The 23622-nt window shown below is 46.8% G+C and overlaps 1 protein-coding gene across 1 annotated transcript in view; it reads left to right on the top strand.

Annotated features, from left to right (window-relative positions):
- The window catches only part of fgf7 (fibroblast growth factor 7), a 135883-nt gene that overhangs the window by 1847 nt on the left and 110414 nt on the right, over positions 1-23622 (top strand). The window lies entirely within an intron of this gene.

Here is a 23622-nt window from a genome sequence, read left to right as displayed (position 1 = left end):
TGACATTTCCTTACTTCAGCCTGTACAGCTTTGAATGCTTGATTCCTTAGCGGGAAATTTAAAACGATTTGTACACCGATGCATTGTACCTACACAACTCCAAAAGGGTAGAACATAAACTTACTTAGTATCCTGAATGCATTCCATCTAAAATAATTGTATTTTACTCAGATTAAATCAGAGATCAGCGCTGGCCATACCAACTGGAAATAAGTGTTAAAAAACTGTCTCTAAACATTTTTCTGAAATTATTTATAGACGTAAGCAATTTCAGGTGGTCACAAGGGCAATATGTCTCAACCATGTCAAAATTACCTCAATTAAAAAACTGTGTTATGCCTTTCTAATTAATGTTACCGCGTGTAAAGCTATCTCAAACAGGGATCACTACTACAATATGTGCAGTACTACCCATTCAGCAGCAAGGAGGAGATGTGGTTGTATGAAAATGTAGTTGTGTCTAAAGCCTGTAACTTTTATAATGCCTTACAAGCACCATGAACCAGCGAAAGAGCTCCCATACAATAATTCACGATACAGGAGCATTAACTCCTTGACCCAATTACCAATGCAACACTGCATCTGATACATTACGGAAAAGAAATAGCATGATCAACAATGTGACAATTCATGAAGTGTTGCACATTTGCTTATCAAAAAGAGTGAAGATGGGGTGGTGAGAAAATAAAGATGGAATATAAAAGAGGAAAATAAAATTACAGCCCAGGTTCCCCATGTCTGTTGCAAAATAGAAAAAAAATAAGAACTGAAGGTTGATTTTTAAAAACTGATATTGTTAAAGGGCATTTGAACCTAGTCTGCCAAACTTTCAACCATTTGCGACTCTTACACTTCTGTCCCAAGAAATTACGGACTGTTCAATATTTTTGTATTCTTTTCCTTATTACTCTCCCTTCCCCCAGTTAACTTCTTGCAAATGGCCACTTTTGCCAGTCAAGTGGTTGGTTAAATCTATGAAAAGTCTATAGACATCATCAGTTCCTTATTCAATCCACTAGGAGACATGCTTGAGTATAGCAGGTTAACAAGTCCTTCTTCCTCAGCACGTTTCCCCTGCTCATTAGACTAATTCACAAAAAGTCAAACTTCAAAAGAACTGATAATATTACAATTTCTGCCTTAGTTGAAAGTGCAACAAACACCAGCCGAGAATAGTTAGCTCTTGTCCAACTTAAGTTTATTGTCAATGGAAATTATTTTAAATTTTGCTCTGTGCCATTGGCAAAAGTAACACTACTAAATTTGCGAAATTTAAATACAACCAGTATTTCACACAGCTGAAAAATAAAGTGGTGAAACATCACAAACACTGCACAGGTTGCAATGCGACAGCAACTGGATCTCATCAACAATTCTCTGTAGTTACAAATGTCATCAGCAGTTAGAGCCTGATGAGCAGTTCATGTACTTTATGTGGTTTAATTACGGATTTGCTCTGCTTCTCTGGTATTCAAATCTGATGAAAGCAGGCATTGTACCATTTTCACACACATTACAAGCACCTCTCCCTCATGACCTATTAGGTAAAGCTATCATTTAGTGTAGCACTAAGCTACACAGACCAGATGGTCCTAGGTTAGATCAATGATGTGTATTAAGTGAACTGATCTGCCAGTTCCGTGATAGGGTTGCTAGAATTAATTTCAGTGTTTATAGCAAGGAGAACATCATCTAGAGTTCCTTAGTCTGATTTCTAGCCTACAACTTCTGGATAGGAGGTATTTCTGGCCTCTTATGAGGAATGATTGACTTTGATGTCCCCTGTGATATTTATACCAAGGACCCAATTTTAACCCTGAGTGGACCGGTTTTGATTGGGTTAAAATCTTACCTGAACTGAGCATGCATGATAAATGGTCGCTTCAACACAGAATTAAAGGGATGCTTAAAACTGTTTCACTATGCTCCAGAGTCAACCCACTAAGTGTGTGGGGGAGAGGAGGAGGATAGTTGAGGGGGGGGGGGGGGGGGGGAGTGGTGGGGGAGAAAAGAATTGTGTTTCTTAATGCTGTATAACTGGTAACTACAAGTTTAATTGCATTGCAGTTACTGGGCCCCTGAAATGAACCCTATTTCCAGCGCAATGAGATATCCATAAAGACATATCAACAACACATGCAAGATATAATCATATCAAACAATCAAATTTGCAAATATCAATTCACTCATGCAGGTGTCTTTAATTTAGAAAAGGAAATTGTCTCAGTTTAAAGAAATATGTTTGCTGCATATGTTCAATGTTGTAGTTTACTTTAAAAGAATGTATGGAGTAAACATTACAACTTTGGTTCCTATTCAGGTTTGCAGGCCTTCTCACAAATGTTATTCTGTATATTAGATGAACAACAACAGGACATAATCAGCATCAGTTGCAGGAAGGAAAAATTGTACAAGGTTACCAAAGCATAAGCCATAGACTTTCCATAGCTCTCCGATATCATTTGTGTGGAAAGGAACTGTGAACACTGTATTTAAACTTCAGCCTTTAATAGAGCTCTAGCAATGTTTTACTGAGAACTCTGGAACAGAAGAGGCAGTGTGTGAGGTATTTCCTCATGGCATTTAGAATAGACCACTTGAATTGATACAGAGGGTATAAGCACTCCTGTAGCTTCCCTGGCATAAGTTTAAAGATCTGGTTTGAGTGCTGGTACAGCTGCTCCAGTCATAATCTAATGGGTAATGAACAAGCTATTGTTACAGTATGAAGTTGGACATAATCCTCAAGTCATCTGCTCAGCACAGTTTGTAACTGTACCAAGCTCAGGAACACGATAGCTGACTTCTTTTCAACCTACCAAATAGGTTTTCATAGAATAATACAACACAGAATGAGGCTATTTGGCCTCTTGTGCCTGTGCTGACACTTCCCTGCTCTTCCCCATAGCACTGCATTTTTTTCCCCTTTGAATATTTATATAATTTTCTTTTGAATAATACTATTGAATCTAGTTTCACTCCCTTTCAGGGCAATACATTCCAGATCATAACAACTTTGCTTACACCACATGAACTGTAGTGGTTCAAGAAGACAGCTCACCACACTTCTCAAGTGCAATTAGGGAAATGCAATAAATTCTGCTCCAGCCAGCGATGCCCACAGCCCATGAATGAATTTTTAAAAATTGTTGTATTAAAAAAATGGTTCCTCTTGCTGCCTCTAGCTCTTTTGCCAACCACCTTACATCTGTGTCCTCTGGTTGCTGACCCGTCGAACATCGGAAACAGTTTCCCTTCATTTACTCTACCAAAACTATTCATGGTCTTGAACAAATCTCGTCATAGCCTTCTCTGCTCTATGTAGAACAACTCCAACTTCTCTAGTATCGCTGCTTAACTGAAGTCCCTGATCCCTGGTAACATTCTAGTCACACCTTCTCCATGGTCTTGACATCGTTCCCAAAGTGTGGTGCCCAGAATTAGACAATTGCTCCAGCTGAGGACTAACCATTGTTTTAGCAGAAAGTCCTTGCTTTAGTACTTTTCTTCTTTAATGAAGCCAAGGATTCCTTCTGCTTTTAAACAGCTTTTCACCTCATCCTGACATCTTCCAGTTAGCTATGGTGCATTAAGCAGAATCTTGAAGTCGGCAATAGTGAGCCAAACCATTTTTGAGGATTCATATCCTTGTGACAAGTTTTGTAGTCATAAATTCTCCTTGTCTGCCCTAAAATGGGGAAGATGTCCTTACTGAGTGACAATGCTAATTATTTTTCTACTTAATGGAAATTTGCAATATTTATAAAATGGAGGTAGTTAAGAAATAGCATGGGCTGTATCCTCAACATGGTTATTCCTGGCTCTGAAAATGTACACAATTTATCCATTTACCGCTGAATTCTGTGATTATTTATCTACAGTGGTTTTGTTGCCACTTGTCTTTCAGCAAGCATTATCATCAGTGAAAAGACCATCTGCGGGATTCTCTATCGGCGGGATACTCCGCTTCGCCAGTAACGCACCCATGCCCGCAGTGAGGTGGCCACAATGAGAATGCCGCTGCCGGCAGGGGTGCGCCGCTTTGGAAAACAGGGCTGGTGGGACGGAGAATCCCGCCCCATGATTTTTGATGACATCCAGCAGGTTGTTGATAAAGATGATAAACATCAGTGGACCGTGCACATTTTCCTGAGTAGGTGTTACAAAAAATTGACAAACTTAAATTTTGCCGGCGGGACCTATTCTCTAGATCCTCCACCTTCTCCTGGAGCCTTTTGAGTCCTCTTGATCAAACTTGAATAAAAGGTAATATAAGATTATGAAGGCAGAGTGAGCTAACGTTTACTGGAAAACTAGGGCAGCAAAGTTCCGGCTGTTCACTGGCGGGATCTTCCGATCCCTCCGATGTGGGTTTACTGGCACTGCTGGCCAATGGCAGGCTGCCTCCATCTCTGCGAAATACATGATGGGTTGGGTGGAATATCCTGCCTTAGATTAAAAGATAGGACAGTAAAGGTGCAGTGGCAGACTTTTCAGGGGATATTGGGCGGAATTTTCCCGTAATTTGTCAGTGTCAAGCTCTGACTGAAAACTGCTGTGTGCCTCTTCAGATGCACAGTCGAGTTTTCAGATCAGGGACGACATTCTTCATCCCACTGGCATGCCGTCGGGATTCTCCATTTTGCCGGCTGGCCAATGGGGTTTCCCATTATGGGGCAGCCCCACGCCATCAGGAAACCCCCGGGCTGCCGGCGCAATGAAGAATCCCGACGGCGGAGAATTCAAACCCAGATCTTTAGCCACTCTGGCAGAAGAAAATCTGGGGGCTTGGTTAACGCCATCTTTAAAGGGTGCCCCAATCAGCACTAAAGTTAAACAACCCCCCTCCACCCTTCCTGGATGGGAGGCCCCCGCCACTAGCATTAGTGTGATTCCCCCCACCATGGAGATATTGGGGTCCCCCCCCAAAACCGCACAAGTATCGGGGCTCTACCCACACACCTTCATCACTGCTGTAATATTGCTGGCACTCTCCCCCCTCACAGCCAAGTCTATCCCCCCCTTCACATACAGGTCTCCCTCCTTCACAAGCACGTTTCCCCCCCCCCCCCCCACTTCACAGGAAAGTTCCCCTCCCCTCAAAGGCATTGCATTTTCCCTTCCATCCCCCCACCACAGATAAGGGGAACCCCCTAATGGGGCTTCCAAGAGGGCCTGCCCCCGGCATTGCCCCGACACAGGTTTGCATTGCCAGATTGGCACTGCCCTGGCACCAAGTGCCAAGGCACTTCCCAGGCATGTTCCTTCTCTCCCATGGGGTTATACTTTCCTTGGCGCCCCCGATGGGATCCCCTTGAATGCATCCCATCTTTAAATACCTGTTGTGAACCTCGCAAATGGCTGTCGGTTTTGTTTGAATATTCAGTGAGGGGATCATGTGACCAGAAGGCCCGTTAATAATATTAAAATGTCAAGGGGACAGGAGAGGAGACTGAAGGAGCTGCCACTCAGGATGGTAGAGAGGAGTTTTCGCTACCTGGGAATACAGGTGGCTCGGAAATGGGAGGCAGTACACAGGCCCAACCAAACCTGGCTGGTGGAGCAAATGGAGGGGGACTTTAAAAGATTGGATATAGTCCCATTATCGTTGGCGGGGAGGGTACAGACCGTGAAAATGACAGTCCTCCCCAGATTTTTGTTTGTCTTCCAGTGCCTCCCCACCTTCATCCCTAAAGCCCTTTTCAAGTGGGTAAACAAGATTATTTCGGGCTTTGTATGGGCGAATAAAACCCCGCGGGTGAAGAAAATGTTGTTGGAGCACAGTCGGGGGGAGGGTGGGTTGGCGCTGCTGAACTTTTGCAACTAGTACTGGGCGACGAATATAGCGATGATTAGGAAGTGGGTAATGGGGGAGGGGTCGGCATGGGAGCAGATGGAGGCGGCATCATGCAAAGGCACCAGTTTGGGAGCACTGGTAACGGCACCTCTGCCGTTCTCGCGGGCCCGGTACTCCACTAGACCAGTGGTGGTTGCGGCATTGAGGATCTGGGGGCAATGGAGGAGGTATAAGTAGGTGGAGGGTGCGCAGTCTGCACCCCGATTTGCAATAACCGCAGGTTCGCGCCGGGCAGGATAGATGGCGGGTTCCGAAGTTGGCAGAGAGCAGGAATTAGACAGATGGGGGATCTATTCATAGACGGGAGTTTTCCCAGTCTGAAGGCGATGGAGGACAAGTTCAAGCTGCCGCCGGGGAATGGTTTCAGATATTTACAAATCCGGCACTTTCTGAGGAAACAGGTGTTGGCTTTCCTGCTGATGCCGCCACGGGGGATACAGGACAGAGTAGTCTCTGGTATCTGGGTGGGGGAGGGGAAGGTGTCAGATGTCTATCAGGAGTTGTTGGAGGTGGAGGAGACCCCGGTGAAGGAACTGAAAGGCAAGTGGGAGGAGGAGCTAGATGGGGAGTTAGAGGCGGGTCTGTGGGTGGACGCCTTAAGCAGGGTTAATTCCGCCTCATCATGTGCCAGGCTCAGTCTAATACAGTTTAAGGTGCTACACCGGGCACACATGATGGCGGCGAGGATGAGCAAGTCTTTCGGGGTAGACGATAGATGTGAGAGGTGTGCGGGAAGCCCAGCAAACCATGTACACATGTTCTGGGCATGCCCGAAGCTTGGAGGATTCTGGCAAGGGGTTTGCCAAGGCTGTGTCCAAGGTGCTAGGTACGCGGGTGGTGCCGAGTCCAGAGATGGCGATCTTTGGAGTGTCAGAAGACCCGGAAGTTCAGGGAGTGAACGAGGCCGACGTTTTGGCCTTTGCCTCCCTGGTAGCCCGGAGACGGATCCTTTTAATGTGGAGGGACCCGAAGCCCCCGAGTGTGGAGACTTGGGTCAGTGACATGGCTGGGTTTCTCAGTCTCGAGAAAATAAAGTTTGCCTTGAGGGGGGGTCAATGCTGGGGTTCTCTCGGAGGTGGCAGCCGTTCGTCGACTTTCTCAGGGAAAATTAAAATGTCAGCAGAAGCAGCATTGTGAAGGGGGCGGGAGGGGGGTGCGGGTAGGTGCAATATGGTTAAGGGTTGTACAGAAGGGGTTGGGTGGGAAATGTCTAGTTTACCATGTTGATGTTTATGTTAGCCATGATGTGGAGATGCCGGCGTTGGACTAGGGTGAGCACAGTACGAAGTCTTACAACACCAGGTTAAAGTCCAACAGGTTTGTTTCGATGTCACTAGCTTTCGGAGCGCTGCTCCTTCCTCAGGTGAATGAAGAGGTCTGTTCCAGAAACACATATATAGACAAATTCAAAGATGCCAAACAATGCTTGGAATGCGAGCATTAGCAGGTGATTAAATCTTTACAGATCCAGAGATGGGGTAACCCCAGGTTAAAGAGGTGTGAATTGTCTCAAGCCAGGACAGTAGGTAGGATTTCGCAGGCCAGATGGTGGGGGATGAATGTAATGTGACATGAATCCCAGGTCCCGGTTGAGGCCGCACTCATGTGTGCGGAACTTGGCTATAAGTTTCTGCTCGGCGATTCTGCGTTGTCGCGGGTCCTGAAGGACGCCTTGGAGAACGCTCACCCGGAGATCAGAGGCTGAATGCCCTTGACTGCTGAAGTGTTCCCCGACTGGGAGGGAACATTCCTGCCAGGTGATTGTTGCGCGATGTCCGTTCATTCGTTGTTGCAGCGTCTGCATGGTCTCGCCAATGTACGACGCTTCGGGACATCCTTTCCTGCAGCGTATGAGGTAGACAACGTTGGCCGAGTCGCACGAGTATGTACCGCGTACCTGGTGGGTGGTGTTCTCACGTGTAATAGTGGTATCCATGTCGATGATCTGGCACGTCTTGCAGAGATTGCCATGACAGGGTTGTGTGGTGTCGTCGTCACTGTTCTGAAGACTGGGTAGTTTGCTGCAAACAATGGTTCATTTGAGGTTGCGCGGTTGTTTGAAGGCAAGTAGTGGGGGTGTGGGGATGACCTTGGCAAGATGTTCACCGTCATCAATGACGTGTTGAAGGCTGTGAAGAAGATGACGTAGTTTCTCCGCTCCGGGGAAGTACTGGATGACGAAGGGTATTCTATCGGTTGTGTCCCATGTTTGTCTTCTGAGGAGGTCGGTCCGGTTTTTCGATGTGGCGCGTTGGAACTGTCGATCGATGAGTCGAGTGCCATATCCCGTTCGTACGAGGGCATCTTTCAACGTCTGTAGATGGCTGTTACGCTCCTCCTCGTCTGAGCAGATCCTGTGTATACGGAGCGCTTGTCCATAGGGGATGGCTTCTTTAATGTGTTTAGGGTGGAAGCTGGAGAAGTGGAGCATCATGAGGTTATCCGTGGGTTTGCGGTAAAGCGAAGTGCTGAGGTGACCGTCCTTGATGGAGACGAGTGTGTCCAAGAATGCAACTGATTTTGGAGAGTAGTCCATGGTGAGTCTGATGGTTCGATGGAACTTATTAATGTCATCGTGTAGTCGTTTCAGTGATTCTTCGCCGTGGGTCCAAAGGAAAAAAATGTCATCGATGTATCTGGTGTATAACATCGGTTGAAGGTCCTGTGCGGTGAGTAGGTCCTGTTCAAACTTGTGCATGAAGATGTTGGCGTATTGGGGTGCGAATTTGGTCCCCATGGCTGTTCCGTGCGTCTGGATGAAGAACTTGTTGTCGAAGGTGAAGACGTTGTGATCCAGAATGAAGCAAATGAGTTGCAGAATTGCGTCTGGAGATTGGCAGTTGTCGGTGTTGAGTACTGAGGCTGTTGCAGCAATGCCGTCGTCATGGGGGATGCTGATGTAGAGTGCCGAGACGTCCATTGTGACGAGGAATGTTCCTGGTTCAACTGGTCCATGGGTGCTGAGTTTCTGTAGGAAGTCTGTCGTGTCGCGACAGAAGCTGGGTGCACCTTGTACGATGGGTTTCAAGATGCCCTCGATGTAGCCAGAGAGGTTCTCACACAGGGTCCCATTGCCTGAAACGATTGGGCGGCCTGGTGTGTTGGCCTTATGTATTTTTGGGAGGCAGTAGAGATCTCCAATGCGGAGAGTACGTGGGATGAGAGCACGTAGGGTGCTCTGAAGATCTGGATCCAAGGTCTTGATCAGTCTGTTAAGTTGGCGGATGTGTTCCTTGGTTGGATCTGCGGGTAACTGTCTGTAGTGTTCTTGGTTGTTCAGTTGTCGGTATACTTCTTTGCAGTAGTCCGTTCTGTTCAGTACGACAGTGGCCCCCCCTTTGTCTGCTGGTTTGATGACGATGCTGTGGTTGGTCTTGAGAGCACGGATGGCATTGCGTTGTGCTTGGGTGACGTTCGGGGTTGTCTTGTGAATGCGACTGATGAATCTGGCATTGACGCGACTCCTGACGGCTTGAGCATACATCAAAATGGACCCCATCAGTCTCGCGGCAGACACGGAGGAATTCATCAGGCGAATGAGGCTCCGGGAATTCTTCCACAGACCCCAAGAGGCCAACAGCGAACCCAAGCAGACTACTAATGAACCGGAACAGCAGACCGAGAGATCTGCGGTGCGACAACCGAAGAGGAAAGAGTCGGATTGGACCCCTCCGGAAGGCCGCTGCCTTAGACTCGACATGTATGCTCAAGCCGTCAGGAGTCGCGTCAATGCCAGATTCATCAGTCGCATTCACAAGACAATCCCGAACGTCACCCAAGCACAACGCAATGCCATCCGCGCTCTCAAGACCAACCACAGCATCGTCATCAAACCAGCAGACAAAGGTACTTTGTACCTTTACGACAGGTTCTGTCGTACTGAACAGAACGGACTACTGCAAAGAAGTATACCGACAACTGAACAACCAAGAACACTACAGACAGTTACCCGCAGATCCGACCAAGGAACACATCCGCCAACTTAACAGACTGATCAAGACCTTGGATCCAGATCTTCAGAGCACCCTACGTGCTCTCATCCCACGTACTCCCCGCATTGGAGATCTCTACTGCCTCCCAAAAATACATAAGGCCAACACACCAGGCCGCCCAATCGTTTCAGGCAATGGGACCCTGTGTGAGAACCTCTCTGGCTACATCGAGGGCATCTTGAAACCCATCGTACAAGGTACACCCAGCTTCTGTCGCGACACGACGGACTTCCTACAGAAACTCAGCACCCATGGACCAGTTGAACCAGGAACATTCCTCGTCACAATGGACATCTCGGCATTCTACACCAGCATCCCCCATGACGACGGCATTGCTGCAACAGCCTCAGTACTCAACACCGACAACTGCCAATCTCCAGACGCAATTCTGCAACTCATCCGCTTCATTCTGGATCACAACGTCTTCACCTTCGACAACAAGTTCTTCATCCAGACGCACGGAACAGCCATGGGGACCAAATTCGCACCCCAATACGCCAACATCTTCATGCACAAGTTTGAACAGGACCTACTCACCGCACAGGACCTTCAACCGATGTTATACACCAGATACATCGATGACATTTTTTTCCTTTGGACCCACGGCGAAGAATCACTGAAACGACTACACGATGACATTAATAAGTTCCATCCAACCATCAGACTCACCATGGACTACTCTCCAAAATCAATTGCATTCTTGGACACACTCGTCTCCATCAAGGACGGTCACCTCAGCACTTCGCTTTACCGCAAACCCACGGATAACCTCATGATGCTCCACTTCTCCAGCTTCCACCCTAAACACATTAAAGAAGCCATCCCCTATGGACAAGCGCTGCGTATACACAGGATCTGCTCAGACGAGGAGGCGCGTAACAGACATCTACAGACGTTGAAAGATGCCCTCGTACGAACGGGATATGGCACTCGACTCATCGATCGACAGTTCCAACGCGCCACATCGAAAAACCGGACCGACCTCCTCAGAAGACAAACATGGGACACAACCGACAGAATACCCTTCGTCATCCAGTACTTCCCCGGAGCGGAGAAACTACGTCATCGTCTTCACAGCCTTCAACACGTCATTGATGACGATGAGCATCTTGCCAAGGTCATCCCCACACCCCCACTACTTGCCTTCAAACAACCGCGCAACCTCAAACGAACCATTGTTTGCAGCAAACTACCCAGTCTTCAGAACAGTGACCACGACACCACACAACCCTGTCATGGCAATCTCTGCAAGACGTGCCAGATCATCGACATGGATACCACTATTACACGTGAGAACACCACCCACCAGGTACGCGGTACATACTCGTGCGACTCGGCCAACGTTGTCTACCTCATACGCTGCAGGAAAGGATGTCCCGAAGCGTCGTACATTGGCGAGACCATGCAGACGCTGCGACAACGAATGAACGGACATCGCGCAACAATCACCAGGCAGGAATGTTCCCTTCCAGTCGGGGAACACTTCAGCAGTCAAGGGCATTCAGCCTCTGATCTCCGGGTAAGCGTTCTCCAAGGCGGCCTTCAGGACCCGCAACAACGCAGAATCGCCGAGCAGAAACTTATAGCCAAGTTCCGCACACATGAGTGCGGCCTCAACCGGGACCTGGGATTCATGTCACATTACATTCATCCCCCACCATCTGGCCTGCAAAATCCTACCAACTGTCCTGACTTGAGACAATTCACACCTCTTTAACCTGGGGTTACCCCATCTCTGGATCTGTAAAGATTTAATCACCTGCTAATGCTCGCATTCCAAGCATTGTTTGGCATCTTTGAATTTGTCTATATATGTGTTTCTGGAACAGACCTCTTCATTCACCTGAGGAAGGAGCAGCGCTCCGAAAGCTAGTGACATCGAAACAAACCTGTTGGACTTTAACCTGGTGTTGTAAGACTTCGTACGATGTTTATGTTATTATTGTTTGTTATTGTTATAAAAATTTTGCAAATGCTTCAATAAAAATATTTTTAAAAATAATAATAATATTAAAATGTAGTCAAATGTATTTAAATGAGGTTCCCGTTGTTGCGTTACATGGGCAGGAAAAAATAGGAAACTTGATCTTGCCGATAAGAATCTCATTTCCGGTCTCTCGTGGATTTTGTGTCCGCGACGTTGCTTTTGCTCGCGGCAGACTGGAGCACAAATTTACCCCCATTTAATAAGCCTCAGCAAGGATTCATCCCAGTAAGAAAGAAAGAATCTTTGAGAAGGTGGCATAATTCCTGGCTAAATGAGGAAGTTACGGAGAGTATTAGATTGGAAGAAACACTGTAAAAATTGCGAAGATTTGGATTTGGTACACCGAGGTACAGTGAAAAATATTGTTCTGTCTACAGTCCAGGCAGATCGTTCCAAACATGAAAAACAAAGGACATAATGATAGACACACAATGTAAAATACATAGACACAAGCATATGGTGTGTGGTGCTATTCAGTAGAGAAGATGCGTGGAGAGATCAGTTCAGATTAGTGTTAGGTTAGAAGATTGGTCAGGTTTTAAGAGCCAGCAAAGAACGTTTAAAAATAAGGAAGAGGGAGAAAGTAGGGTTTGAGAGAAAGCTAAATAGTAATGTAACACAGAGCTGTAAGTGTAAAAGTATCCTGCGGGTCTACCAAGACCTGAGTGTGGAGGTTGCCAGGAGAGCAGGCTTCAACCAGATTAGGTTGATCTTTTTTAAGACAAAGGAGAAGTTCGGACTGTTGTATCCGGTCCGTCTCTGGGTCACGTATGAGGAACAGCACTTTTATTTTGAGTCGCCTGAGGACGGGCTGGACTTTGTGAAAAGGAAAGGACAGGTGGTGGACTGAGAACTTTTGAACTTGGCTGCAGCGTTCATGTTTTTTTTTTCTTTTTGTTTCTCCGTTCTTAAAAAAAATGTTTCTCGATTTTGATTTTGTGGAAGCTGTTTGTAATGCCTTCTGTATTGATTTGGGACCAGTGGCAGAGCTGAGTGAGTTAAAGTTTTCATTTGCACTGTTGGGGGATGGCGGTGTGCTTGTTTAGATTCTGTTTTTTTTTCTGTTGGGCAATTGTGTGGGGATTGTTTGATGTTGGAGTATGTTTGTATGAGTGGGGGTGGGGAGTGAACAATAGGTGGGAGACTATCTGGCGCCAGGGATGGGGGCCACCAAGTTAGCTGGGCGGGCTAGCTCACGGAAGCACAGTGGGGGGTGTGCATATGTTTGGTTTATCTAAGGGGTTGGGTTACGGAGTGTTGTTACTAGGGGGGGGATTGTTCTGCTGACGAGGGAGGGACTTGGGCCAAGGGACAGAGAGGAGGTTGGGGGCAGAGGCTGCCTGGGGTCGGGCCGGTGGAGGTGCGGAGCATGGGCTGGAGGCGGGTCCAAAAAAGAGGATGGCTGATCGGCGAAGGGATGAGCCCCCCAACTAGGCTGGTCACCTGGAATGTTTGAGGGTTAAATGAGCCGGTCAAAAGTGCATGCAGAATTACCTACAGGTTAATGACATGGGGGAAGTCTCAGCAGCGTTGGTCTGGGAGGTGCTGAAGGCAATGGTGAGAGGGGTGCTAATTTCGATCCAGGCTGATAGGGACAGGATGGACGGGCAGAAACGGACCGACTGGTTAAGGAGATCTTACAGATAGACAGGAGGTATGCGGTGACCCCAGGGGTGGAGCTCTTAAGGGAACATCGGAGGCTGCCGGCTGAGTTTGGGGTTTTGTCCACAGGTAAGGCAGTGGAGCAGCTTAGAAAGGCGAGGAGTGCGTTTTACGAATATGGGGAGAATGCCAGCAGAATGCTTGCACAGCAGCTTAGGAAGAGGGAGGCGGCCAGGGAAATAGAGAGGGTGGTTGATGGGGATGGGAAGTTGGTAGGGGAGTCGGCAGGCCTAAACAGGGCGTTTAGGGACTTTTACAGTCGGCTCTATTGCTCGGAACCCCCTACGGGGCCGGAGGTGATGAAACGCTTTTTGGATGGACTGACCTTCCCCAGGGTGGGTAGGGAGCTGGTAGATGGGCTGGGGGCCCCGATTAGGGCCGAAGAAATAGTCGAGGGCTTGAAGGCAATGCAGTCTGGTAAAGCCCCGGGGCCGGACGGGTACCTGTGGAGTTCTATAAAAAGTATTCAGGGATTTTAGGGCCGTTGCTGGTCAAGGTTATCAATGAGGCAAGGGACAGAGGGGTGCTGCCCCCGACGATGTCGCAGGCCACTATTTAGTTGATACTGAAGCGGGACAAGAACCCGGAGCTATGCGGGTCATATAGGCTGATCTCCCTGCTTAATGTGGATGCCAAGCTGCTGGCCAAGGTTTGGCCTCCAGGATTGAGGATTGTGTGCCGGATGTGATTATGGAGGATCAAACCGGGTTTGTCAAGGGCAGGCAGTTGGTGGCCAATATAAGAAGGCTGCTTAATGTGATCATGGTGCCCCCGGACAGTAGGGAGGTTGAGGTAGTTGTGGCAATGGATGCGGAAAAGGCGTTCGACCGGGTGGAGTGGACTATCTGTGGGAGGGGCTGGGACGATTTGGGTTCGGTAAGGGCTTTATCAACTGGGTCAGGCTGTTGTACCAGGCCCCGGAGGCTAGTGTAAGGACGACTAGGACGACCTTGGACTATTTTAGACTGTACCGGGGGACAAGACAGGGGTGCCCCCTTTCTCCACTGTTGTTTGCGTTAGCTATAGAGCCGCTGGCAATTGCTCTGAGAGCTTCAAGGGGCTGGAAGGGGCTGGTTCGGGGGGAGGGGTGGGGGGCGGAACATAGAGTCTCGCTGTATGCGGACGACCTGCTCTTATACGTATCGGATCCAGGGGCAGGGGATGGGCAAAATTATACCGATTTTGGGGGAATTTGGCCGGTTTTCTGGGTATAAACTGAATATGACAAAGAGTGAGATGTTTGTGGTCCAGGCGAGGGTCAGGAGGGTCGGCCGAGGGAGCTGCCGTTTAGGTTGGTAGGGGACAGTTTCAGGGACTTAGGGATACAAGTGGCGCGCGACTGGGGCCGGTTACACAAGTTGAACTGGTCCCGGTTGGTTGAACAGATGAGGGGAGAGTTCCGGAGATGGGATGCGCTCCCGCTGTCGTGAGCTGGGAGAGTGCAGACGGTCAAAGTGACGGTCCTACCGAGATTTCTGTTCGTATTTCAGTGTCTCCCAATTTTCATACCACGGTCCTTTTTTAAGAGGGTTAATAAAATCATCCTGGGCTTTGTGTGGGCGGGTAAGTCCCCGCGAGTGAAGAAGGTGATGCTCGAGCGGAATCGGGGGGAGGGGGGGCTTGCGCTGCCGAATTTTAGCAATTATTACTGGGCGACTAACATAGCCACGATAAAGAAGTGGGTGGTGGGGGCGGGGTTGGTTTGGGAGCAGATGGAGGCAGCTTCCTGTAGGGGCACCGGTCTGGGGGCGTTGATAACGGCATTTCTGCCGTTCCCGCCGGTGAGGTACTCCACCAGCCCCGTAGTGGTGGCGGCCCTGAGAATCTGGGGTCAGCAGAGAAGGTACGTTGGAGCAGTGGGAGCATCGGTCTGGTCCCCAATACGTGACAATCAGCGGTTTGCCCCAAGGTGCTTGGATGGGATGGGGGGTTCTGAGTATGGTGAAGGGTGTGAATTGAGTGGATGGGGGACTTGTTTTTAGAGGGGAGCTTTCCTAGCTTGAAGGCGCTGGAGGAGAAGCTTGGGTTGGCAAGGGGGAACAAATTTGGATATTTACAGGTGCGGGTGTTTCTGCGCAGGCAGGTATCATCCTTTCCACTCCTGCCACTAAGGGGGATCCAGGATAGGATAGTGTCTAGGGGTTGGGTGGGATGGGGAGCGTCTCGGACATCTACAAAGAACTCATGGGGGCACAGGAGACGCAGACCGAGGAGCTGAAGCGTAAGTGGGAGGAGGAGCTTGGTGGTGAGATGGAGGATGGCTTATGGGCAGACGCGTTGAGCATAGTCAACGCGATCGCAACATGCTCCAGGCTCAGTTTGATCCAATTTAAGGTGGTCCACAGGGGCCACATGACAGTGGCCCGGATGAGTAGATTCTTTGGGGTGGAGGACAGGTGTGTAAAATGTGCGGGGGGGGACTAGCGAACTATGTTCACATGTTCTGGACGTGTCCAAAACCTAGGGGATATTGGCAGGGGTTTGGGGACGTCATGTTCAGAGTATTGAAAACAAGGGTGGCAATGAGGTCAGAGGTGGCGATTTTTGGGGTGTCGGAAGATCCGGGAATCCAGGAGGAGAAAGGGGCAGATGTTCTGGCCTTTGCTTCCCTGGTAGCCCGGAGACGGATACTGCTAGCTTGGAGGGACTCAAAGCCCCTGAAGTCGGAGACCTGGCTGACTGACATGGCAAGCTTTCTCAGCCTAGAGAAGATAAAGTTCGCCCGGAGGTGGCAACCATTCATCGACTTCTTCGCGGAGAATTAATCGTCAGCAGGGGTGGGGGGGGGATTAGGGTAGCGTAGAATAGGGGGTCCATTAGGCGGGTCTTGGCAGATGGGAGTCGGTGATTGCACTATGTCTATAGGGGACTGAAGGCGGATGTGGTAATGTTGCAGGAGATGCACCTTAGAGTAGCTGACCAGATTAGATTGAGGAAAGGCTGGGTCAGTCAGGTCTTTCACTCAGCACTGGATTCAAACACTAGAGGGTCGCGATCCTGATCAATAAGCGGGTGGTGTTTGAGGCGGGTACAATAGTCTCGGATGTGGGAGGCCGGTACATTATGGTCAGTGGGAAACTGGAGGGCTGCAGGTGGTATTAGTAAATGTGTATGCGCCAAATTGGGATGATGGGGAGTTTATAAAGAGAATGCTGGGGATTATACTGGACCTGGACGCGTACAGGTTGGTCATGGGAGGGGACTTCAACACAGTTATTGACCCTCCCTTGGACTGGTCAAGCTCAAAAACGGGCAGGGTGCCAGCAATGGCAAAGGAACTAAAAGGGTTCATGGAGCAGATGGGGGGGTGGATCTATGGAGATTTGGACAGCCGAGGATGAAGGAGTTCTCCTTCTACTCACACGTGCATAACGTGTACTCCTGGATCGATTTCTTCGTTTTGAGCAGGGCCTTACTGGCAGGGGTGGTGGACACGGGGTACTCACAATCTCGGACCATGCTCCGCACTGGGTTGACCGGCAGATTAGTAAAGACAGTAACCAGCACTCGCACTGGACGTTAGATGTGGGACTTTTGGCTGACGAAGGGGTGTGCGAGCAGCTGAGGAAATGTATTCAGAACGACCTGCAGGTCAACGACACGGGGGAAATTTCAGCAGCGGTGGTCTGGGAAGCACTGAAGTAATTGGTTAGAGGGGAGCTGATCTCGATACGGGCCCACAGGGAGAAGGTAGACAGGGCAGAGACGGACTGACTGGTTAAGGAGAGACTACAGATCGATAGGAGGTGTGCGGAGACCCCAGAGGCAGGGAACGGCGGAGGCTAGAGGCGGAGTTCGGCTTGTTAACCACAGGGAAGGCGGTGGAGCAGCTGAGAAAGGCGAGGGGGGCGATCTATGAGTATGGAGAGAAGGCCAGCAGAATGCTTGCACAGCAGCTTAGAAAGAGGGAGGCAGCCAGGGAGATAGGGAAAGTAAATGATGGAGATGGGAACCTTGTTGGAGATTCAGCAGGGGTGAATAAGACGTTTACGGATTTCTACAGTAGGCTGTATAGGTCAGAATCCCCTACGGGGCCGGAGGGGATGAGGATGTTCAGTAAGGCAAGGGAAAGAGGGGTGCTGCCCCCGACGATGACACAGGCCACGATTTCGCTGATTCTGAAGTGGGCCAAGGACCCGGAGCTGTGTGGGTCCTACAGGCCGATTTTCCTGTTGAATGTGGACGCCAAACTGCTGGCCAAAATTTTGTCCTCCAGGATTGAGGATTGTGTTCCAGACGTTATTGGGGAGGACCAGACGGGGTTTGTTAAGGGTAGGCAGTTGGTGGCCAATGTAGGAAGGCTGTTAAATGTGATCATGATGCCCCTGGAAGGTAGGGAGGTGGAGGTAGCGATCGCAATGGATGCAGAAAAGGCTTTTGATCGGGTAGAATGGGATTATCTGTGGGAAGTACTGGGGCGGTTCGGATTTGGGTGGGGCTTTATCGACTGGATCAGGTTGCTGTATCAGGCTCCTGTGGCAAGTGTACGGACGAATAGGACAACATTGGACTATTTTAGACTGCACCTGGGGACGAGACAGGGATGCCCCCTCTCCCCACTGTTGTTCGCGCTAGCTATAGAACCGTTGGCAATTGCTCTGAGAGCCTCAAGGGGCTGGTCCGGGGGGGGGCGGAGCACAGAGTCTCGCTGTGTTCAGACGACCTGCTCCTGTATGTATCGGACCCATTAGAGGGGATGGAAGAAATCATGAGGATTCTAGGGGAATTTGGCCGGTTTTCGATTGTTATGAGCGAGGCGTTTTCAGAACCCCACAATGTATCATGGAGTTCAACCAACCTCTCCCTTTAATGGATTTGTTGCTTTTCCTAGCACACAGCGTTTTCCCTAGATGTGGGATTACAATTTTGGACACGTGGGTTTTGAAACACAAAACACTGTTTATTCCATGAACTTAACTTAACATCTTAAATAAACATTGGATCTCTGAACACCCCTTACTTCAAAGATAACTCAGAAAATATTACAACAGTAAATAATTCCTTAAAATGTTCCTTCAAACTTCCAAGATACTTACCACCTTTAGACAAAATCACATCAGGTTAAAGGATATATATTTTTTCTGTAGAATGGCAGAGACATATTAGCTTAGTTGATTTCAGCTCCAGCACCTTGTTTTTTTCATGCAGCTCTCTGGACACACACAGACATACACAACCTGCTTTCTCCAACTGGCTTTCTCCTTTTAATCAGCTCACAGCAAAACAGCCAGGCACTTTGAAGCTACTCTCAGCAAAACAGCCAGGCACTTTGAAGCTGCTCTCAGCAAAACCAGCCAGGCACTTCTAAAACTGAAACTAAAAACCTGCAAAATGGCTGACCTGATCTGAGCTCCACCCACTCTATGACATCACTGTTTTCTTAAAGGTACATTGCTTACACATCCATTTCTTAAAGGCATTCTTGCATGACACCTCCCCCCAAGAAAAATAAATAAACCATCAACTTCAAGATGGTTTTATTTTTCACTTTTGCACCATCCACTAAGAAATGTACACAGTAAATATACCTTTTCGTTTAAAAAAAAACAATTCATGCACACAGGCATAATAATCTAGTCCATTTTTCTTTGTTCTTCTTCCTCCAACCGAAAACCTTCTCGATTGACAGTCTCTTTGAACAAAGTCTCTGCACGATCCATCCATTCTTCTGCTCCTCGGCATTTCTCTTTAGAATCAGATACTTTAGTTCAATCTGACCACAAAGTCCCTTGCAATTCTCCAATACAGGAACATTGGTGATCACAGCTTTCAGGCAGTCAAATGCCTGTTGAAAGTCCGCTATCCATTGAAATTTTGTTTAGGTTTCTTTAGCAAGTCCATCAGTGGAGTAATCACGCCACAAAACCTTTGCACAATTGTTCGATCAAATTCATTCATGCTAAGAAATCGCATTATTTCCCTTTGTCTTGAAGATAACGGAAACTCCGCAAGGAAAGTGATTTGGGCTTCTCCAAATTCACTTTCGGCTAGGTTCATCACCAAACCTGCCATCTGAAGTCGACCGAAGAACTCCATACGATGTTTTAAATGTTCTTTCCATGTCTGGAAGTTGGAAATAAAAGCGGAGTGTCCCACTTTCTCCATGCAATCCCTCAAACGTGGGATGGGATAAGAGTCCATTCTTGTAAATGCATTCCCCTTTCTGTAGTCCACACACAACTGTTGGGTACCGTCTGATTTAGGTACCATCACTATGGGTGAGCTCCATTGGCTGCAACCCCCTTCAATTATGCCATTTTTAAGCATACTCGCAATCTCTTTGTCAACCTGTGCCAAATTTAAAGGGTTAAGTCTATATGGATGTTGTTTGATAGGAACAGCATTTCCCACATCTACATCATGTATAGCCATTTTAGTACTTCCCAATTTATCTCTACAAACTTGCCCATGTGATATCAATAACTCTTTCTGGTCAGTTTGTTTTTCCTCTGGAAGGTAACTTAACAATTCATCCCAATTTTTAAGAACATCCTCATTTTCCAATTTAATTTGAGGTATGTCAAATTCACAGTCGTCTGGATTTGGTTTGTCACTTTGAGTTAAAATCATTAAAACCTCCTTTTCCTCTCCTTCCCTTTCAAAGTACCTTTTAAGCATATTCACATGACACACTCGGTGAGTCTTCCTTCTATCTGGTGTTTTTACCACATAATTCACCTCACTTAATTTCCTTTCAATCTGATACGGTCCACAAAACCTTGCTTTTAAAGGATCCCCTACCACTGGTAACAACACTAAAACTTTATCCCCACTGGCAAAACTACAAACTTTGGATTTCTTGTCCGCTACCCGTTTCATCACATTTTGTGCAACTTTCAAATGTTGTCTAGCCAATTCACCTGCTCTATTTAATCACTCCCTAAAATTTGACACGTAATCCAATAGTGTAATTTCTGATTTCTCACCCACCAATTTTTCCTTAATCAATTTAAGTGGTCCTCTTACCTCATGACCAAAAATTAGTTCAAAAGGACTAAATTTGGTAGTCTCATTAGGTACATCCCTAATTGCAAACAATACGAATGGGATTCCTTTATCCCAATCCTCTGGATAGTCTTGACAATACGCCCTCAACATTGTCTTCAATGTCTGATGCCACCTTTCTAACACTCCCTGCGATTCTGGATGGTACGCAATTGATTTAAATTCTTTTATTCCTAAGCTATCCATAACTTCTTTGAATAACTTTGAAGTAAAATTTGTTCCTTGATCCGATTGAATTTCTGTGGGTAGTCCATATCTAGTAAAGAATTTAAGTAACTCCGCCACCATCCTTTTAGCTGTAATATTACGTACTGGAATGGCCTCTGGAAACCTAGTAGACACATCCATTACAGTCAAAAGATATTGATTCCCACTTTTTGTTTTAGGAAGCGGTCCTACACAATCGATTAGGACCCTTGTAAAAGGTTCCTCAAATGCTGGAATGGGTATTAAGGGCGCTGGTTTTATCACTGCTTGAGGTTTCCCTATCACTTGACATGTGTGACATGATTGACAAAATTTAACTACATCTTTATGTAGTCCCAGGCCAATAAAAATGTTTCTGTATTTTAGCTTGAGTTTTCCTTATTCCCAAATGACCTCCTACTTGTACCTCATGTGCAACTCGCAACACCTCCTTTCTATACCCTACCAGCAATACTACTTGATGAACTTCTACCCACTTTTCATCCGCCTGCATATGTACAGGTCTCCATTTTCTCATCAAGACATCATTTTTACGGTAATAATATTCTGGTATACTCTCAGATTCCTCTTCCGTATATGCTTTCTGATATATCCGTTTATTTCTACATCTTTCTGTTGTAACTCCGCCAATTTTCCTGAACTAAAAATATCTGCCTCATTCTCCACCTGTTCTTGTTCTTTTTCAACCATCTGATCAAAAATCGCTTCTGTAAATTGCACTTCAACTTCATCTTCACTCTTTGATTTCTCCTCTTGTCTTAACCTGTGACTTTGCGACCTTGTTACTACACAATCTGGAAAAATCCCAGGATATTCGTCCTTCAACACTTCAGTTGACTGATTTTCCACTGGCTTATCAAACACAGAAGGCATCACTCCCACCTGCGATCCAGCTATATCATTACCCAAGATAAACTGTATTCCTGGACAACATAGTTTATCTATTACTCCTACTACCACTTCACCACTCTTCACTGGACTTTCCAACCTTACCTTATATAATGGAACGCTACTCCTCTCACCCTGAATTCCACATATCACCACCTTTTCTGTCAATATTCTTCCCAAACTACATAATTCCTCATCTCTTACCACTAAAGATTGACTAGCCCCTATATCTCTTAAAATTGTGACTTCTTTACCTGCTCTTCCTGATACACATGAGTAAACTTTACCCACACAAGTAAATTCTTTAAGACATCTGGCACCTTCTTAACAATTACTTCTTGAACAGGCTGTACAATCGTTTGCACCTCCTTTGCTTCCCTTGGGCTTTCCTTTACCATTTTAACAAACCCCACTGTCTTATCCTGTTTTATCACATCAGCCTTCCCAGTGCTTTTCTTCAACCACCAACACTATGACTTTACATGGCCTAGTTTATTACAGTGAAAACATCTGAAACGTTTCATTTCTTTTCCACCCTCCTGGATTTCCTTTTTAATCTGTGGTACACTCTCTTTATTGTCTCCCATCAGATCACCTTTACCACTTGAGAATTTCTCATGTCCCCAGTTTCTATCCCTCACTGGCTGAAACTGATGTCGGAAACCAATCTTTGATTTATGAACTAATTCATAATCATCTGCCATTTCCGCCGCTAATCTTGCAGTTTTAACCCTCTGTTCTTCCACATGAGTTCTCACTACATCAGGAATTGAATTTTTAAACTCCTCCAAAAGTATACTTCTCCGAGAGCTTCATACGTTTGGTCGATTTTCAAAGCACTTATCCACCTATCAAAATTACTCTCTTTGAGCCTTTCAAACTCCATGCATGTTTGACCAAATTCTTTCCTTAAATTTCTAAACCTTTGTCTGTAAGCTTCAGGCACTAGCTCATATGCACTTAAGATGGATTTCTTCACATCCTCATACGTTCCAGATACCTCCTCCGGTAGTGATGCAAACACTTCACTAGCTCTATCTACCAGCTTTGTTTGAATCAGTAACACCCACATGTCCTGTGGCCATTTCATTTGTTCAGCTACCTTCTCAAATGAAATGAAAAAGGCTTCCACTTCCTTCTCGACAAACCTTGGCAATGCTTGGACATATTTAAATAGATTCCCACCAAGCCTTTGACTATGACGCTCTTTCTCACTATCCTCATCACTATCATCCAACTGTACGTTTCCCTTTACGTCTGCAAATTTTAACTGATTGTCATGTTTCATGGCCATTTTCTGAAGTTCAAACTCCCTCTCTTTATCTTTTTCCCTGATCTGTATCTCCCTTTCTTTTTCTTTTTGTTCTGCTAGGACTATTCTTTCTTTTCTCCTTTCTTCTCTCTCCTTTTCTTTTTCCTCTCTCTCTCTTTCTCTTTCTTTTTCCTCTCTCTCTCTTTCTCTTTCTTTTTCCTCTCTCTCTTTTTCTCTTTCTTTTTCCTCTCTCTCACTCTCGTATTCCAGTCGTTTTAATTCTTTCTCATGTTCCATTTGTTTAATTTGCAACTGAATTTTTGCCATTTCCAATGAGTCAAACTCTATCTCAGGCAACTTTAAATGCTTAACCACCGCCATAATTACCTCACCTTTTCGCATTTTGTCAGGTAAGGTTAACTGCAATGTTCTTGCCAAATCTAACAACCTGCTTTTTGTTTCTGTCCGTAAAGCACTACGTGTGACATTTTCCACCCCCAAAAACTTCTGAGCCTCTGAAAGAGCCATTGTTCACAAACCTCTCCCCACTTAAACTAAAATACCACACCGGAAAAGCAACAATCCTTCACTGTCTTTAAGTTCGCAAAAGCCAATCCAATGGATTGATTTTTATCCCCCTCGAGCCCCCAATTGTTATGAGCGAGGCATTTTCAGAACCCCACAAAGTATCATGGAGTTCAACCAACCTCTCCCTTTAATGGATTTGTTGCTTTTCCTAGCATACGGCGTTTTCCCTAGGTGTGGGATTACA

This window comes from Scyliorhinus torazame, chromosome 12 (assembly GCF_047496885.1).
Source record: "Scyliorhinus torazame isolate Kashiwa2021f chromosome 12, sScyTor2.1, whole genome shotgun sequence".
In the NCBI taxonomy this organism is placed as follows: Eukaryota; Metazoa; Chordata; class Chondrichthyes; order Carcharhiniformes; family Scyliorhinidae; genus Scyliorhinus; species Scyliorhinus torazame.
The sequence above is the reverse complement of the archived record's forward strand: the minus strand, read 5'-3'. Positions and strand labels throughout refer to the sequence as shown.